Source organism: Odocoileus virginianus, chromosome 24 (genome assembly GCF_023699985.2).
Source record: "Odocoileus virginianus isolate 20LAN1187 ecotype Illinois chromosome 24, Ovbor_1.2, whole genome shotgun sequence".
Lineage (NCBI taxonomy): Eukaryota > Metazoa > Chordata > Mammalia > Artiodactyla > Cervidae > Odocoileus > Odocoileus virginianus.
In genome coordinates, this window is record NC_069697.1 from 28,248,651 (window position 1) to 28,267,644 (window position 18,994).

An 18,994-nucleotide genomic window follows, 5' to 3' on the forward strand; every position below is an offset into this window, starting at 1 on the left:
GGTCCAGTGGTTAAGAGCCTACGCTCCCAGTGCAGGAGGCCCAGCTTCCATCTATTGCTGGTAAGGGAATTAAGAGCCCACCACATGCTGCAATATCGGGCATGCTTCAAGGAAGATCCCACGTGCTGCAACTAAGACCCAGCATAGCCAAATAAATAATTTAAACAACAACAATGAAAACAGAAACACAGCCTTCAAGCTGGGATCTAGGTACCCTTAGGGTGCACAGCATAGATAGTATAAGAGGCTCCACTTCCAGATTCTGAGCTACCAAACATGTCATCTCCTGGAAGTGATCTGTCAGGCACGGCTGACATGGAGCTGCCTTCTCTTTCCCAGCCTCCTCTTTCCAACTGTTCTTACCCTTCACAAGGGAAAAAGGCACTCCTCAGCCACCCTGAACTCTGATTTGTTACAAAAGGAAGGGATGATTTGAGAATGTACTAATGCCCGAGGCAGAGTCTCTTGAGATCCCAGTAAGAAATGCCAAAAAGGGCAGCGCCTTATTTCATCCCCTGAACAGATTCCCAGCAACCCTCTGTGCCCTGGACAGTGACTGTCTTATAATAAGAAGTCATAAGTGAGGTGCTGGAAGACCTTAAAGTAATATAGTGTTCTTAATTTAAAAACAGAGCTAGGGGCGTCCCAGGTGGCTCAGTGGTAAAGAATCTATTCGCCAATGCAGGAGACACTGGTTCAATCCCTGATCTGGGCAGATCCCATATGCCAAACAGCAACTAAGCCCGTGACCACAGTTCCTGAGCCTGTGTTCCAGAGCCCAGGAGCCCAACTACTGAGCCCATGTGCTGCAAATACTGAAGCCCATACACCCTAGAGCCTGTGCTCAGCAACAAGAGAAGCCACCGCAATGAGAAGCCAGCGCTCCACAACCAGAGAATAGCCTCTGCTCGCCACAACTAGAGAAAGCCCTCATGGCAGCAAAGACCCAGCACAGTCAAAAATAAACAATTACCAAAAAAATTCTTTTACATGGAGGCTAACTTTTCCTAATAGAAAATAAGCCTACTTAACTGCCTAGTTTGTTCATGTAGACCGGTTTTGCCAACATAGTGGTATTTTTCATAAGGGAAATGGGCTAGTTCTGTGACTCCACCTTGTTAATGAAAATACATGTACAGTACTTATCTGACAGACTATACACCAGAAATGTCATCATTCGCACCTATTTCAACTTCTGATGACCACTGCCTTAAACAAACCTTCACAATATTTGTAACCACCTCAGACTCCTTCCCACCTAATCTCCTCTTAGCCTTTGCCTTTAATTGAAAAATGGAGCTAGGGGCTTCAGGCTTTGGCCAAACCACACTCAGGCTGCAGGCCATTCTTCCACGTCTATACCTCTGTGTGTTCACGTTAGTCCCTCCATCAGAAACACCCTTCCTTGTCATCACTGTATGCTGAATTCCTATCTAATTATCTGCTTGATCTGAAGTACTAATTAGGCCCTGAGAATGCAAAATAAACATAATAATAGCCTTAACCCCGTCTTGACAGGATTGAAGAGTCTTTTATGGGAAACAGATAAGCAATGACATATGCTGTGATAGGGCATGGGGAACCACAAGCTGAAGGGCACTCAGCAGGGGCACCCTCCCTTCACCTGGGGAAGTCAAGGAAATCTTGGGAGGAAGTAGCCAGAAGGACAAGACCCACTGATGAGCAGGAGTTGGCCTGACATTTTGCAGGGAGGGAGGAGAAGACGACTGTGGTGCTGAGAGAACAGCAGTGCGTTGAACTGACATTGTTAAGGCAAGTCCTCTGTGAAGTCAGGATTTTCATCACGAGAGACACACTTACCTAACCCTAAGGTCCAAATAGAAACTTCTACTAAACTCAATCTGTTTCATGTTTTTGAAAAAAGGATCACATTTCTCTCAAAAGCCCAATTTAGAACAGGCTGAAAGTCAAGGGAGAGGTCATCTCTAGAAAAAATTTCCCTTGTGTGTGTGTGTGGTTTTTTTTTTTTTCCTTCCAAACACAAAATATTTGAATCCCAAGTTCAACTGCTGGGGGAATGGGTAGACTTTTTATATTGGGTTCACCAGAAATAGTGTCCAATGAATACTCTTGAGACATCTGTGAGGAAGGCCAGGGTAGTTTGTATATGTGGCTCTGTTCTGAGGGTGCAGGCACCCTCTAAACAAACAAGTTAATGAAAGAAGAAACACCATAGAAGAGAAAAATTCAGTTTCTAGGGACTGCTTTGTGCCACGCAAAAGGGAGAGATCATGAGGGCTTAAACTGTCTGGGTCTCCGTGTTCCACCTCTGCTCCCCTCCTGCACTGTTCCAAGCCACAGACCATAAAAGTACCTTCACCACGAGATGCTCAATTCCACGGCATGTCACCACTCACTCTACTGATGTGTTATAAGTTGTTTATTTCTATGAAAGAAGATCCTCAACAAATACCGTAGTAGAAGCAAGGTCTAACAGATGTGGAATCAGCCATTAAATAATTCCTTTACTGGTGACAATTTGACACCCAATAACTCTTTGCTCATTCAAAATAGAAAATATACTGACTCTTCTCTGATACAGTCCTTTCTTACATCATCACAGTGGATTGGCATCTTATTTCTCATCCTGATTTCCTAGTTTATTTTCTTCCAGCATCCATTTGGAGGGTTAACATTTTCTCTGTGACACTATTCACTATGGCAGTAGAATCAGGTAGGTCTCATACACGAGGGCTTAGATATACAAAGCACCAAAGGATGTCTCTTCAAAACATTGACTGTATACAAAAGTGACATGACATGGACCCAAAGAACTACATCACCAGATAGGTTCCAACAGGTTTATATTGTTGGTAAAGCTACTTCATCTTTTTCAGGAAACCCTTTATGAGCTCATCCCAGAAAACACTTGATCTTAGCCAAAAAGCCGAGAAGCGATCATCCCAGAAAACAAAAACTCATTTTTGTTAGAATGTTATTATCAAGCTCTGGAGGGTGAGGACTATGTTTGATAACATTTTCCTATTACAAATGTTTCCTATCAGTGACACCATATTTTTCCAGATGGGTGGGCCAATTATATTTCTGCTCTAAATCTTGTTTTCTTCCAGTTCCCCAGGAGTTTTCTGATTGTGGCCTTTAACAAAGTTCCCAACAATGGTAAATTGAGGTTTGTTTTGGAGTACGTATATAAATGTGTTTGCAAATAGGTTTAGATCCTGGTGTGGAAAGAGCCTGCAGTCTCCTAAATAGAAAAATCATCAAGTAAATCAGAACTGACTTAAAGAGTTTGGAAAATGGTAGTGGGTCTTAGTGACCTTGTATCAAACCATGGCCAAGGCCACATTCTAACACATCCCCACTCCCAGATTAATTTAATTTCTGTCACCCCCTTCATCTTTTAAAATTCCTTCCATTCAGCAAAATCAGTTCCATTCAACAGAACAAATACATTGTGACTTCTGCACCTTATAACTCCTTATGTGCACTGATGGAAAATACGGTTTTAATTTCCAGCGTTGCACCTGAGAACATGCCAGGGCTGGGGGCTGGGTAATGAAATGAATTAAGCCTCCTCTTCCTCTGAAGCCCCAGGTTTTCCTAACACCCATATACCATATGCCAGTTCATTTAGGCCGGAGGGCTCCTCAAAACTGAGGCCATTTTCTTGCAGGGTCAATTTGGTCTCTTTTTAGACAAGCGGACTGCATTTGAATGTTACCTTGGTGTCAGAGCCTTCTCTGGGCAAAGGGCCGGACGTTCACCTGCAACCTGTCTCCTCCTTCCCCGGCAAGCTCCTTGCAGCGTCGCGGCGCTTCCAGCAGATGGCGCCGCAGCTGAATTTTCGCGACCCGCTCTCTAAACCAGCAGAAGCGTCTGGAATAAACAGGAAGGGGAATTTGTTTTTTAAAGCATTCTGAGTTTCAACATATATTGCCTTCTTTGTTGAATCAGAAGCTTTTTTTATTTGACTTAAATTGAAGTGCATTTAAGAAAAAATCAGCGATGACGCAATCCCAAATACGGGGTGGTGGGGGGGTTGTTTTGTTTTCTTAAGAATTTCCACTTTCACAAATGATTCAGGAAGGAAGTTTTCAGGTAGCATAAACTGTCTCAAGAACACAGTGGTTCAGAAACGCTAGCACGGTGTGCTAGGTGAAGAAAGGCAGCCTCAAAAAGACCAACAAGGCGTGGCAGGGGAGAGCCTCGCTGGGCCGCAGCGGAAGTGACCTTAGAGGCGGGCGGGGCGGTGGCCGTGGAAAACAGCGCCGCCTGCTGGTCGAAAGAGAAAAAGCTCGGATCTTGCCAGAGGCTGCGGCGTGGCTCCCTGGACAGTTACTCCCCACAGATATTTTCAAGATGCTGCCCGTTATGCCCCTTCCCCAACAAAATTGAAAGTAATGGGCACAACCAGGTAAGTCTTTCTGTAGAGAAGAAATCTTAGAGGCCCGTTGTGGTTTGGGAATACAGTGTTTCAAAGACCTTCACTGTTGTTAACACTCCCTAAAGCTAAAAATGGTGGATTTGATTATTATGGTATAATTGTTACTTAAAACAATCCATAAAGGAGACTGAAAAATAGAACCCTATAGGGGCTCTCTTTCATTTATCCCATCCTGCTTTATTTACAAAATAATAAAAGTGGTGATCAGAAGCAAATTGGAAAAAAACGGGCAGAAGGTGGAATTTCAAGGTGATTGTGCTTATCCTTTCTTATTATGGCCCCTCATTTTTATTCCAGGGTTGTTGCAGTTTCATTTCTGGAGTCCCTCCTCCTCTCCCCACTTCCTTTTTCTCTTCACTCATTTGACAAGAGCCTCCGCAGTCATCGGCCTAGAATACGTCATCGTCATCCACTGGGAGAGAAGTGTGGTACCACCTTTCTCCCCCTATGGCTGAAGCCCGCGGAAAGAAGATGAATGTTGCGTTTCTGCTCCTGACCCAGCACGATTGTTGGGAACTGTTAACCTGCAAGATGATGCCAAAGCGCAGCCTCCCTCCTTTTATGCTGTATAGAATTTTAGGTTGCCCTTCATTAAACTGATGCTTTCCCCTACAGAACCCTGTCCTTCACATTGCCCAAATGATGTGCTAATAACCTTCTCCTCTCTTCTACTTGCAGAGATTCAGTGCATTAAGCCTAAGAGTTGTACACACACCCCCTGCCCCCCACCCTTTGTCTTCTTTTAAGGGAGTGAAGACCCATAGGTGGACAATTTCATTTAATTAGTCATGCAGTGTATCAGGTCGCTGTTCTCTTGACATGAAAATTTCCATCTCCCATCAAGGCATAGCTGTAGGCATTTATTATAGGCTCTGGTTCAAAGCAGGCCCTCTGTTTTGAGCAGGAGCACCAGAAATTAGGAACCTGACTGGAAGAGAAGCTTCGTGAGGTCCAGAAGGAAAGTTGGGCCCCCAAGTCCTGTTTATGAGTGCTGTAGCCTTCACAATCTGGATCCGACCAAATGAACACTGAGAGCAGTGTCTGGCGTACAAAGAAGAATAATGGATGTGTAGTAACTTGACTGAGTCGGGGACAGGATCCAAGACATGCCTGACATTTGTTTATCAGCAGAGAAACGAAGTAAAGGAGGAGATGTCTCCCTCAGTCTTACAAAAGTGTCCTTCGGGGAGACGATACAGGAACAGGGCGCTGATAACATTAATACTGTGCAGGCAAGCACACGCCTCCCCACATCCCCAGGACTGCTGAACCCAGTGTTATTAAACTAATCGGCAGGGACACAGCTCTGAGCCTCTCCTGCCACAGTCCTCAGAGGGAGTCGGCTCAGACAAAGCAAAGTGGCTTTTCCGAGGGGGAGGGGTGCCCACTTTCTCTTTGTTCTTCCTTGGAAAATAGGCTCTCTCTCAAGTCTCATAACCAGCTGCTTTCATCTCTCAGAGGAAGGCAAAGGAAGTTAATTCCCAATAAAAATTTGGACAGCATATTTTTTAGAGCCCTGAACTCTGACTGTAAAATGCAGGGGCAAACTCATTACAATTCTAACACACTGTAAGTTTTATTCTGGGTTTCTAGGCAAAAATTTCAAAAAGGTGCCTCTCCTTATCAAATAAAAATATAATAAAAAGGTCATCTTCAGAAAGGGGTAATAGAGACAGTGCTTTGAGTCCTTCTTAACCTAATAATAGATGTCGTGCACTCTATTCTTAAGAATCTCTTCCTCAGAGGTATGATTTAATGAGCATATTCCTTTGTCTGCTAAGAAATAAGGGCTCTCTGAGAAGTCACACTTTTTTATACTACGTGATTTTTTTTTCTCATAAGAACGATTTAATATAGCTCCTTTAGAGATAAAAACATTTAGTATTCCCTGTCCCTGACTTACGTGTGGAATTAAGAGAAAGGATGTTTGTTCTTGTATCAGGAATAGGCCTGCCACACCCCAGGCACTCAGAGCATCTGCTCCCTGGACTGATTCTTAAACCAAAGCTACACATGGCTTCCGTGCTTGACAGCTGAGGTGGCCTTTTATATCCAGTTGGAATTTCTGTTTGGGCCTGCTTGAATGGGTTTGCCCACGCAACAGAAAATGGACTCTGTTGGTCAGAGAAAGCTTAATGGGCTGAGGACTAGGCTAATATTTTGGAAATGTTGTAAGTTCATTTCCTGGGAATTTACCCCCCAAAATAAAGTACCTTCGGTCCCTTCAAGTGGCATCTTCAGGCTCTTTAAGACAATTCCATTTTGGGGGGATTTTAAGTGCTCACTAAATATCAGGTATTTTGTCCAGAGTAACAGAATATCTGCATATTTGTATTCAATCCTTGGGCCCTGTGGAAAGCAGCTCTCTACCAGCTCCAGGGGAACCTCATTCTTTCCAGCAGGTTAAAGAGGAAGTGAGAACAACCTCCAGCTAGGGAACCAGCCCAGTGTAAGGACGTGATCTGATGGCTCAAGTTCTACAGGTAAGCTTCTAAAATGACTCTGAAGCTAGACAAGAAACGAATGAGCAGGTGTTAAAGGATTATATATACCTTTGTAATTAACAGAAAAATTGGATAAAATAGCACTGGGCATGTATAGTCATAATACTACCCTGTGTTTAGGTTATTACCTGTTACCCAGAGAGTATATTACAGAATGCCTTTCATCTGACAGGTTCAAAGTTCTTTCCAGTGTTAACCTCATACCTTAAGGCATTTCAATTTAACAACTAATAAGCACTTTGAAGGCAAGAGCCATGTCTTGCTTGCACTTCCTTTATGTTTTGCACAGTGTCCAGCAGGTATTAGACAGTAGGTGCTCAGGGAATTCTATCTTAAAATATGTGTGTGTGTGTGTGTGTGTGTGTGTGTGTGTGTGTGTAGGCTGTGCTGTAATCCTGAGATTAGGCCTGCCTTTTTGGTCACATCTGAAGAAAATGGATAGTGATACTTTGAGGACAGAAAATGAAAATGGGGATATTGCAGCTTCTCTGATAATGACCATAGCAGCTGACTTTGCTATACCAGAAACTGTATAAATGCTTCACACAAGTTATCTCATTTCAACCTCACCACAACCCTACAGGCTCAGTTTACTGTTATTATATTGTTATTTTACATATGACAAGATATTATTCAAGTCACACAACTAATAGAGAGTCACATCAGGGACTTGATTCCAGAGAAAGATCTGTCTCCAAGGTACGTGCTTTGAGGTTCCTGCTCTAGAATATCTAATAAGGATACTTCTAGTTCCATTTACTACCTTCTTTGAGGGGTTGCCTCACAACATATCTGAAGTGGGAGGGAGAGAGGGAAGAAAGCAAGTAAACACAGTTCATAATGTACACATTTCAGTTTGCGTGAGTTTGATGTTCTTTCCTATATGTTATCTCATTTAATCCCCACAGCACTGTCAAGTATGTTACTACTGTCTCTTATATATAAGGAATATATCTCTGGAGAATGGGCTGATTTTTTAAAAAGTAAATGCTAAACTTCTTAGCTGAGAGGCAACAAATCTGATAACACTGTCCTTGCCCTAAGCATCTCACCTCAGCTGAGAGCGTTGGTACGAGTTCTTATGTTTCTTTCCTTTCTTACTAACACTCCAATAAGCCATAAAGCTTATGCTTGTCTCTACTTGTCCCATAAATGCAGATACAATTAAATGCTGACTCACATGGAATAAGCCATTTCAAAAGCTGAGGCAAAGTAGAGAGGAAACAGTAAAAGGAAATGCTATGTGATGTAACAAAAAGAATGAATTAGATTTAAATATGTGGCTAAGAAAAGATCTCCACAAGGCATAGTAAATTAGAAAAAGAAAGAAAGGAGAGCAAGCTGCAGAATAAAAAGTACAACAATGGTACCACTTATGTTTTAGAAAGATATGAAACCGTATAATATGAATATACACACATCTATGCAAACACACATAGAAAACAATTGGTTACACCTCAAATTGATAATAGGTTTATCCAGAGAGACAACTGGGTCCAGGCTGAGGTGCATAGTATTGGCAGACTTCTTTGTTATCTTTTTATTAGATAATTTATTCAAATGTGTATGTAAGAGGAAAAAAAAAGGACAGAAAAGAAACAAGGAATGCTGTTAGAAAATGAAAGATTAGCAACAAAAAGTAAATGATACAGATACACAAACTAAAATCCACTGCCTCATTCACATCCAGAAGAGACCGATAGATTCGAAGAGATTCCTCAAGCTGGCATTATCATTATCAATTGTATGGTTTTTTTAATGTAATGTTTCCTGACTCTACCAGAACTACATGGCTGCGAAGGACACTAGGCTTGGAGCCAGACGACTGGGTACAAGGCCTGACTCTGCATTTCTCTGTAACCTTGGGCTAATTTCTCAGGGCCCTAGTTTCCTTATCTATCAAGATAATAGTAACATACTTCAGAGGGTGCTTTGAGGAGTAAATGAAATAATGCTCAGGAAAGAACAGCAAAATCCTGCAGACTGACATTTATAAATGTGTTTTTGCATCTTTTCTTCCCATTCTCTCTCCTCCACTTCAGATAATGATTATTTTATGTACCTTTAGATGTCTGAATGCCCCACAATGAGGCAGAGTTAAATTAACAAACCATTAGTCTTCAGATAACATTTGCTAATAATAGGCCTCCTTTACTTGAAACTATAGTTATGCACATGTGTAGTTTTTAAGCTTAAATAACCCATATTCATGTATTTATTTTAAGGAATATATATCTGTTTGACTCCATCTATAAAATATATTATTTTCTTATAAAACCTTACTTTTGATACAAAAACTACAATATCCAAACAGAGAGGCCACTTAAAGTATAAGCCAAAAATGCATTACAGTTTTTTTTTTTGCATCTTAAAATGTGCTTATTTGTGGTCCTACTGAAATTTCAGGCTGTTCTGAAATTTGAGTAGCCAATTATAAACCTTATAATAAAAAGGATTGCAAAAATAATAAGAGAAATACTATCACCAATATAATTAAGCACAAAAGAGAAACAAACACATTAATAAATATCAGTTGCCTACAGACAGCAGCACCATGTCCACGCCGCATGATCTATTTTCAATTACAGCCTCACCTTTGAAACAGAGCCAGGTTCTCATCTGCTTTTGCTGGATGTGCCTGTGTTAAAAGGCGCAGGGACCTGAAGATTTCTAGTGAAGTAAGTAAGAATCCAGTTTAAGTTGTTTTGCAGTTTGAGTTCAGAAGGGATTCATATTTAAAGGAACCAGTTCCAAGCAGACAAAGCACGCCTCCCTCCCAAGCTCCTCCACACCATTAAACTGGGCTGTCATTTTAGAGGTGGGCGCTCATTGTTCACTTTCTTCTCCTCTAATTAGACTTGACAGATTGCTCTTTCTAGCTAGACTGGCTATTGCCAAGAACAGAGAGGAAGAGAGGAGGCCAACCTTGTCTTTATGCCCTTGGAATCAGCTCCCCACCCCCATCCCCAGTCTACAGACACAGAAAGGCATCCCCAGCCGCTCAAATCTCTTCTTCTCCTCTAGCCTCCTTGCTTGGCCCCTGGCAGTCTCAGCACCACTGACTTTTCTTACTTTCAACACTGAGAGATTCAAAGCCTCATAGGCTGTGTGAGTGGAATAAGTGTACACTAATATTTAATTTATATCTTTCATATTAATACTTTTTTTTTTCCTCCTGCAGGCCTGGGGGGAAAACAGACCAGCTTACTAAAGGGAAAGACACGGCAGTTCTACGCAAGAGCAGCAAATACTCATTGCTTCATAAGACAGAGCTCTAGAAGGATTCAGGCCCTGGCACTGCGTCCTGCATCCATTCTTCTGAAGCAGATCCCTCGCCCCCGCCTCCAGTTTCCGTATCTGTAAAATGGCATCAATAATTCTTGAACCTTTATCATATCATGTTACACTGGTATTATATAAGAATTAGATAATAAAATTCTAGGACTGGAAAGAATCTTAGAGATCATCTAGTCTAGTATCTTTGTTTGGAAGACTTGAAAAACACAGGCTGAAAGAAGGAGGCGACAGGCGTAGTGTTATGAAATTAGTTCACAGGCTTTAAACACATGGTGCTGAACAACAGCTTGCTAATCAGCTTTGTCACTAACAGGCCTTTTCCTAGTTTAGCCTATGCTTGATAATAAGCTTTATTGGCCAGGAAAGCAACTTTCTTTCTCCAAGGAAGGAATTCCCCTCACCCAAGCACTATGTATTCAGAAATGCTTCCCTTTACTAAGAACCAACCCAGTGGTCTTGTAATAGAACCTGAGTCACCCAATGCCACATGCCTCTCACAGTGGCCCAGGATGACACTCAACAGGCTGAGGTCTGGGACCCTGCTCTCAAATAAGAGTGGGCCTGTCTTTGACCTCAGCCTGGCTGTGCCTACAGCCTCAAGAGCTGTGCGCAGTAGAGACTGTCAGGAACAAATTTGTTCTTCTTGGAACAAATCTAGTGTTTCTAGGTTGAAATGTAAATCCCTTCATTTATCATTCATTCCCTTACAACCTTTTAATAAAAGCCCATGTTTTGCTAATCCCCTGAAAGCTGATAAGACTCCTACAGTGAGTAGGACCCAGCCTCAAGGAGTTTTAGAAAGAACCAGAAGTGTAAATTGCTTAGGTGCAGTGGAGCACGGTGGGAACCTGTAGGAAGGAGGAGATGGTCAGTTTGCCTTGGTGGGGGTTTAAGGAATCAGAAAAATGCCATAAAAGAGGTAATACTTGAGCTGAGCTTTGGAAAATGAAGGTTATTTTCCAGGTGGAAGTGAGGCGAGTGCACGGCATTCAGATAGAGAGTGAGTCTGGTGCTTGGTGGTGGTGGGGGGAGGGGGGTGGGATTTTTTTGGTCTGCTTAGTATGAGGAAGCATCGCAGTAAACTGGAAATTTAGGTAGAGATCAGTGAAAACATTATATGACAAATGAAAAAGTTTAGATTTTATTGTGGCAGCTCATAGGGACCTTTGAAGAGTTTCAAACAGGGGAATAACATGATCCAAACTGTAGTTTTGAAAGATGGCTCTGGCAGCAGTGTAGAAGATAGAAAAGGAAGAGGTGGGAAGAAGCAAGACCCAAGGCAGAGAGACAATGCAAAAATTTAGGTGAAACAAGACAGCTAATTCAATCTCTTTAAAGAGCCAGGAGGGAGAATTCCCTGGTGGTCCAATGGTTAAGACTCCACACTTCCACTGCAGGGGGCCCAGGTTCAATTTCTGGTGGAGAGACTAAGATCCTGCAAACCACAAGGTGTGGTCAAAAAATTAATTAATTTTTTAAAAAGTAATTAATTAATTTAAAAAAGATTTCAATGGGAAGGATCAAAGAAGGGGAACTGTTTTACTTTCCAAGAGGCTTCAACTACATGCAGTGTGTGGACCTTGTCCAGATCTTGATTCAAACAGGCCAGCTGCAAACAGAAAATCTGGAAGAAAAACATAGTATTAGATAATATTAAGGCATTCTTGTTAACTTGGTTAGGTGTGAAAATGCTACTGTGGTAATGTAATACAACAGCATACTGAAATGTTTATGAGTGACATGTCATGATGTCTGGATTTGCTCTAAAACACGGTAGAAATAATAGATGAAGTAGCTATGGCAGAAAGTTAATAATTATTCAGCTCAGATGATGAATATGTAGGGTTTTATTACACTCCATGTATATCTTACAATCTTCAAAATAAAAAGCTAACATTTTGGTAAAGGATCATGAGATGCTAAGGCTTCCCAGGTGGCCCAGTGGTAAAGAACCCACCTGCCAATGCAGGAGATGTGGGTTCGATCTCTGGGTTGGGAAGATCCCCTGGAGAAGGAAATGGCAACCCACTCCAGTATTCTTGCCTGGAAAATCCCACGGACAGAGAAGATTGGCAGGCTACCGTCCATGGGATCACAAAAGAGTTGGACACAATTTGGCAAATAAACAATGAGATGCTAAATTAAAGAAATTATAATGAGAATGGAGAGAAGAGAGCTATGAGAGATACTAAACAGGCAGAATGAACAGTGCTCAGTGACTGATTATAAGTGGTTAGTGAAACGGAAGAAGTGAAGTGACTTCCAGTTTTTTGCTTGGGTGGGTGGGGAGATAGGAAAGAGTTGCCCAAGGCATACTTACATTTAAGAAGTGGGGGTAGGAAGAATTTGCAAAAGAGATTGAGAAGAATGGCCAGAGGCATATGAAGAGAAACAGGAAAAAATAATTTCTGGAGAATCTGTGAAGAAACAATGGGTCAATAGAATCAAATGTCCCAAGTTAAAACATGAAACCCATTGGATTTAGCATCTAAATGATAATTGCCAAAAACATTCAGTAGAGTATAATTCGAAGAGGGAAGAATAAATGAAGCCTGGAAGATGAGGGGGAGGGTTGGATGGTCCTCAAAGGAAGAGGGAGGTGGCTAGAAATGGTTTTTAAGTGGATTAGTTCTAGTCCAGTGGGATGATCAATTACCTCTGCTCAAGGGGGTCAGTAGAAGTGAATTCTTGAGAGAACAAAACAAAACAAAACAAAAAACCAAATTTTAGTTAAGGCAAGGAAGAGAAGGGTAATTCTGTAGAGATTAAGAATGTAGGGTTGGTCCAATAAAGCAAAGATTTTAGATGGCATTAGGAAGAGCATTTACAAGAAGATCAGCAAGTGTCTGAGAGTCACGGGGGCAGAAGGGGACTCTTGACCTCTAGCTGGCATACTTTAGCAACCTCTTCAACAGTTGTCCATATATAATTCTTTCTGCTCTCTGACATCTTGGAGGTATTGAATCTGGAAAATGTTTATAAAGTATAGCTTTGGTCAGGTCAAACCCTTGCCCTAAAATTTTCATTAGCTCCCAATATCTACTGAATTAGGTATACTACAGATATTGAAAACCCTTCCATAATCTGATTCCAACCTGTTTTTATCAGGCTGATCTTTTGGTGTTTGTTTGCTTGTTTTTGTTATGTTTTGTTTTTCTTCTCATGCACCTTCCTTCTAGGATGCTAGGTTATTTGATATTCTCTGAGTATATTAATTATATGAAATATTATAGGAAAAGGGCTGAGAAGTGTCTAGCATATAGTAGCATTCCACAGATGTTAGTTTTGGGATACTGAACTATTTATAATTCCCTTCTAACCATTTCATTCAGTTTTCTTTAACCTAAAGTCTCTTTCCACCTTCTTCATGTCATATAGCAAGATTCAGCTCAGGTGTCATTTATTCTAGGAAGACTTTCCTGTGTTCTCAGGATGTGGGTGCCCTTGTCTGGGCTTCTGCAGCAAGCCCACCTCTCCTGACACTCAGCCTATTAGATCTGTTTATATGTCTGTTTCCTCATTAGAATATAAATTTCCTGGCGGCCAAGGCTGAATTTTTTTTTAACATATTATAGCATCAGTACACAGTACAGTACAAGGCATTATATATGCTTTTTAAAAACTGATGTACTGAACACAGGGCTTCCCTTGTAACTCAGTTAGTAAAGAATCTGTCTGCAATGCAGGAGACCCAGGTTTGATTCCTGGGTTGGGAAGATCACTGGAGAAGGAAATGGCAACCCACTTCAGTATTCTTGCTTGGAGAATCCCATGGACAGAGGAACCTGGCAGGCTACAGTCCACAGGGCCACAAGAGTCAGACATGACTGGGTGACTAAACTACCACCATGTTGAACAAAACTTCACTTCCTCTCTTCTTAAGTACATTTATGTGATGCGTGATGTGGTTTCTCCTATGATATCTTCGCTCTACTCCTGAATGGAAGTGGACATTATTTTTGTCACCACAGTGTCCCTTCCTGTTCTTTTGGCAACAGGCTTGATTTTCTTCCTGAATTCTCTGCTCTTGAGGTTTGTGATCTGGATGGGGCTTCCCCAACACCCTGTCCCAGGGTGGAGGAAAAGACACAGGCCTAAATCAGCCAGTTATTGTCCTGTTTCTGGTGGCCTAACTGGTTTAGGGGAGCCCTGTGCTCTAAGCCTTTCCAATCATAGTAAATCTCAGGACTTTCTTCAGTTACTAGAAGAGGAATTCTTTCTCTCCCTCTTTCTTCTGCACATGGTCGGTATGGTGCAGGGCTACAGTCATTTTCATACCACAAGAGATAAATCTGTTTGAAAATAAAGGCACTAGTTGGAGAGAAGACAACCAAGAGAAAAAGAGAGAGAAACAAAATCTTGGTGATGGAAACAGAATTGAATTCAGCTATGTTTGGAAAGAAAACTATTGCTTGTCAGTTTGTGTTGGGTTTTCTGTCATTTGCAACAAAACCACCTTCACTAATATAATACTTATGGGTAACAAATATACTACTTGACACATGAGACTATTCAACAAATGTGTGTTTCATAGATAAATAAGTTGTGAGGAGCAGCAATTACTTACTTCTACAGTGCGATTTGATCATCCTTCTGGAGATGGATAACGGTGATGTATTCACAGCCACGTGAATACACTTAACGCCACTGAACTGTGCACAGAAAGATGGTTAAAATAGTTAACTTTATGCTGTATGTTTTACTCCACTAAAAAAAAAAAATGAATAAGAGAAAGGAAAAGATTATCATTAGACTGGAAATAACAGTTTGCAGCCCAGTTATCACATGAAAACATAGGGAGAGGAAAGCTTGCCGCATTGTACCCATAATACAGGTAATCATTCTCTGCTTTTAGAAATGCATCCTAGGGAAATAACTAGGTAAGTATACAAAGCATGTCTATCTGAACATTATTTGCAGTATCAATAGGGACTAGCTAATAAAATTATATTCAGAGAATAGAATATTATATAGTCATTAAAATAAGGTAGACTTATGTGTCACTTCTTATGAATATATATGTCAGAGTGCTATTGGAATTATATTAATGTCAAATAGTTTCACAAAAATAATGTAAGACTTTTATGAGATTTAAGGGCTTCCCTGATAGCTCAGTTGGTAAAGAATCTGCCTGCAATGCAGGAGACCCCAGTTCAGTTCCTGGGTCAGAAGATCCGCTGGAGAAGGGATAAGCTACCCGCTCCAGTATTCTTGGGCTTCCCTTGTGGCTCAGCTGGTAAAGAATCTACCTACAATGAGGGAGACCTGGATTTGATCCCTGGGTTGGGAAGATCCCCTGGAGAAGGGAAAGTCTACCCACTCCAGTATTCTAGCCTGGAGAACTCTATGGACTGAGCAACTTTCACTTTCACTGTTGTGAAATTTATGAATTAGAACTAAATTTGGTTGGAAGGAAGAACCTCATTCAGTGGATGGTAGGAGGTAAAAAAGCTCACTCAAAAAGAACTTACCAAAAAAAAAAAACTTACCATATTTCACTGAACTTCAGATACCACTGGTTGTGAGGTGCTTCCTGATTTCAGAGATATTAAAATGTGAAAAACTATACAGCAGAAAATTGTGCATAAAGATAAGTGGGATGAAGGGAAATAAGACATGAAAATCATTAGATAAAGTAAACTCAAAAGCCAAAATGTTATAAGATTTATGGAATAAAATGATTTCATACCTAGTAAAAGGAAGCTTTGAGGAGAGGGCATGGCAACCCACTCCAGTATTCTTGAATGGGGAATTATATGGACAGAGGAGACTTTCGGGCTACCGTCCATGGGGTCACAAAGAGTCAGACATGACTGAAGTGAGTTAGCACACACGCTCATAAGATGGCCACAAAACCATGCGCTGAAGACTGATTTTGTAACTAAACTAAAATAGGAAGCAAGCAACTCTCCCTGCTGTTTTGAACACTGCATATTAGGTAACAGTGAGTGTTAATTCATTTACATTTGTGAGGTTTCTTTCTCTATTTTTTCTTAAGTGGAGGCCAGGCTTATAATTTTAGCTTCACCTTCTCCCACTTTAGGAAGGAGTTTGGCAGCTCAAGAGAGATAAAAAGGAATGGGAGTGACGAACTGCTAATACTCAAGGAGAAGGTCAAATGTCTACATTTTTCTTGTAAACAGAAAGTACGGAACTCAAGACTTCCCCTAAAAGTATTTGGTATCTCTTCCCATCTTGTTTAAAGTAGCCTCACAAGATAGGAATTTGACCAGCTGTCTAGGGGGAAACGGGCTTTTAAAACATCAAGCATTCTCTCTCCATCTGCCCCTCTCCCTCTGTCTCTCTTTCACACACACACAGTCACAGATTTCAGTGCTTAGGAATACACCATACGTATGCTATTTACTCACATAGCTTGTTCCTTATTTTCAGTTATTTCTGTCCTCGGTAGAGAGGGAAGTATTTGGGAAGGCAAATTGCTCTTGGTTATTTCTATGACTCACAATGAGGCCAAGTCAGGCACCCAGGACCACTGCCACTAGCAATTGCTGTATCCAGAGCATCATGACAAGGACCTCACATTTGATGTAATTACTGACCACAGACAGCAGGACTTCACCAAAAGCCACAGGGATGGGTCTAGGCAAAATGCACTGGTAAATAAATTTACCTCATTGGATGTCAGATCTAGAAGGAAACCTAAAGAACACGTAAGCCCTGAAATTCCTAACGCCTGTCAAGCAACAAACTCACCTTAGAAGCTTTTGAAATATCTTGGGGTGAGATCCCAGGATTGCTTTTTTTTCCAAAAAGCTTCACATGCAATTCTACTGTATGTTAAAGGTTAAGAATGGCTGTTCTAATCCCATTCCTCTTATCTTACAGATGGTGACCTGGGGCCCAGAGAGGTGCTGTCTTGCTCTCGATCACACACCTGGTTAGGAGCAGAAACAAGACAAGAACTGAAACCTCCTGATTCCTGGCCTAGAGTCTTTATCCTTACACTACTGTCCTGCCCCACTGACTGTTTTCTGAATATTTACTATTATTACTTCCTAATACAATTGAAAATGTATAACCATTGGTTATTTAATGACAAATCATGAAGTTGCAAGATCTAGCATTTATAAAGGAAGTTAGTCACAAAAAAATTACATATTCTCTGAATCCTTTTATATGAAATGTCCAAAGTAAACAACCCCACACTGATAGGAATAAACTAATAAATTACTAGGAGCTGGCAGAAAAGGTAGAAATGGGCTTCTTTGGGGAGGTGATGAAAAGTGTTCTAAAATTAATTGTGGCAATGTTTGTGTAACTCTGTGAATATATTAAAAAACCACTGAATTGTACACTTTCAAAATATGAATTGTATGGTATATGAATTATATCCCAATAAGACTGTTTTTAAAAAAAATCTAGCACTAACTTCTCACTGGATTCTGAAAGATAATTTAAATATTTTACTTAATTTATTTTTCAACATATCTCTAAAACAATACATAGTTTCCAAATGGATCTTATCCTTTAGTTTAGTTTATCCCTACTGAGGTCTATTTCCCAGCACCCATACCCTCAAAGAGATTAATCTTCTCAGAGCTTAGTCTGGCATTTAGGATCCTTGTTCTTCTTGCCACCAGACATGGTGCCTTTGCCAAGATTGTTCCCTCCACTGAGAAGGCCAAATTGTATGTTCAAGGCCTGGCTCATACATCATCTCTTCAAGGGGGATCCTTTGTATCCCCCACACTGGAGGCTGTCTGTCTTCCAGGGTGTAAGAGGTGACTTTTTAAAAGAAATTTATTTATTTACTTATTTTTGGCTGTCCTGGGTCTTTGTGCTACATGCAGACTTTCTCTCTAGTTTCGGGGAGCAGGGGCTACTCTCTAGTTTCGGTGCATGGGCATCTCATCGCAGTGGCTTCTCTTGTTGTGGAGCATGTGCTATGGGTCACACGGGCTTTAGTAGTTGTGGCACATGGGCTTAGTTGCCCCATGGCATGTGGGATATTCCCAGACCAGAGAATGAACCTGTGTCCCTTGCATTAGCAGGTGGACTCTTAACCATTGGACCACCACCGAAGTCTTAAGAAGTGACATCTTGATCAAATGTTTAGATACCACATAACAAGGTCATCAGCCTTCCAGCCTGAAATCTGGGCCTTCACCACCCACTAGTGATACCCGTCACTAAGTTAACACCACCTTTGATTTTTCTTATTGCATCACCTCAGGTCTAGCACTAAATTCTGTGTCTTAACTTTTTTTCTTTCTTCTGCCCATTATGCTATCCCCCCTCTCCCCCTCCATCTTGTTCCCACCTTCTCAATCCCATCCCCATTCCTACCTCCTCCCTTCACACCTAATTCTTACTAAATATTCAGAACTCTGGAAAAATGTCATCTCTTCCAGAACGGCTTCTCTGATGGCTCCCTTTTCCCTTAGGATGGGCAAGGAAGTATAGAGAAACGGACAGCTTTGAAAAGTATTGTAGAGATCAAACTGGTAGAACTTGCTCATGTGAAATAAGGATAAAAATAAATCATAAAGATTATACAGAATAAACTGTGAATTTGAGAATAAGAATTGGTAACAATTTAGAGTAATTTCATACATGTTTTTCTAAGCTTTATGTCAATCTTTAATTGGTGGATTTTAATAAGAGGGATCTTCTATATCCTGCCAAGCACATCTTCCTTAAACATTCCTTTTCTAATGGGATAGATCAACATTGCTTTATGGATCCAGGGCCTTTAATGACTCCCTTCCTGCTGCTGCACAAGCCTAAACTCTGCTCTGCTTTAAAG

General features: G+C 41.1%; 2 long non-coding RNA genes across 6 annotated transcripts in view; one reads left to right on the forward strand and one right to left on the reverse strand.

Moving 5' to 3' along the window:
• Positions 1-18,994, reverse strand: part of LOC110133166 (uncharacterized) — a 50,241-nt gene that overhangs the window by 5,213 nt on the left and 26,034 nt on the right. Inside the window, exons 2-5 of the long non-coding RNA XR_011483258.1 lie at positions 15,717-17,122; positions 14,795-14,879; positions 9,525-13,192; positions 3,704-3,858 (exon numbers count right to left, since the gene is read on the reverse strand). This is a non-coding gene — a long non-coding RNA (uncharacterized lncRNA). The remainder of the gene's footprint in view (positions 1-3,703; positions 3,859-9,524; positions 13,193-14,794; positions 14,880-15,716; positions 17,123-18,994) is intronic.
• LOC110133167 (uncharacterized) lies at positions 3,865-17,565 on the forward strand. Of its 5 annotated transcripts, none has more exons than XR_011483262.1 (5): positions 3,865-4,396; positions 4,724-6,909; positions 9,519-9,608; positions 10,112-10,289; positions 17,074-17,565. It is a non-coding gene; the product is annotated as an uncharacterized lncRNA (long non-coding RNA). The 5 variants fall into 5 exon arrangements; XR_011483260.1 differs by lacking the exon at positions 17,074-17,565 and having other exon boundaries at positions 4,724-5,658; positions 6,829-6,909; positions 10,112-10,387; XR_002312704.2 differs by lacking the exon at positions 17,074-17,565 and having other exon boundaries at positions 10,112-10,387.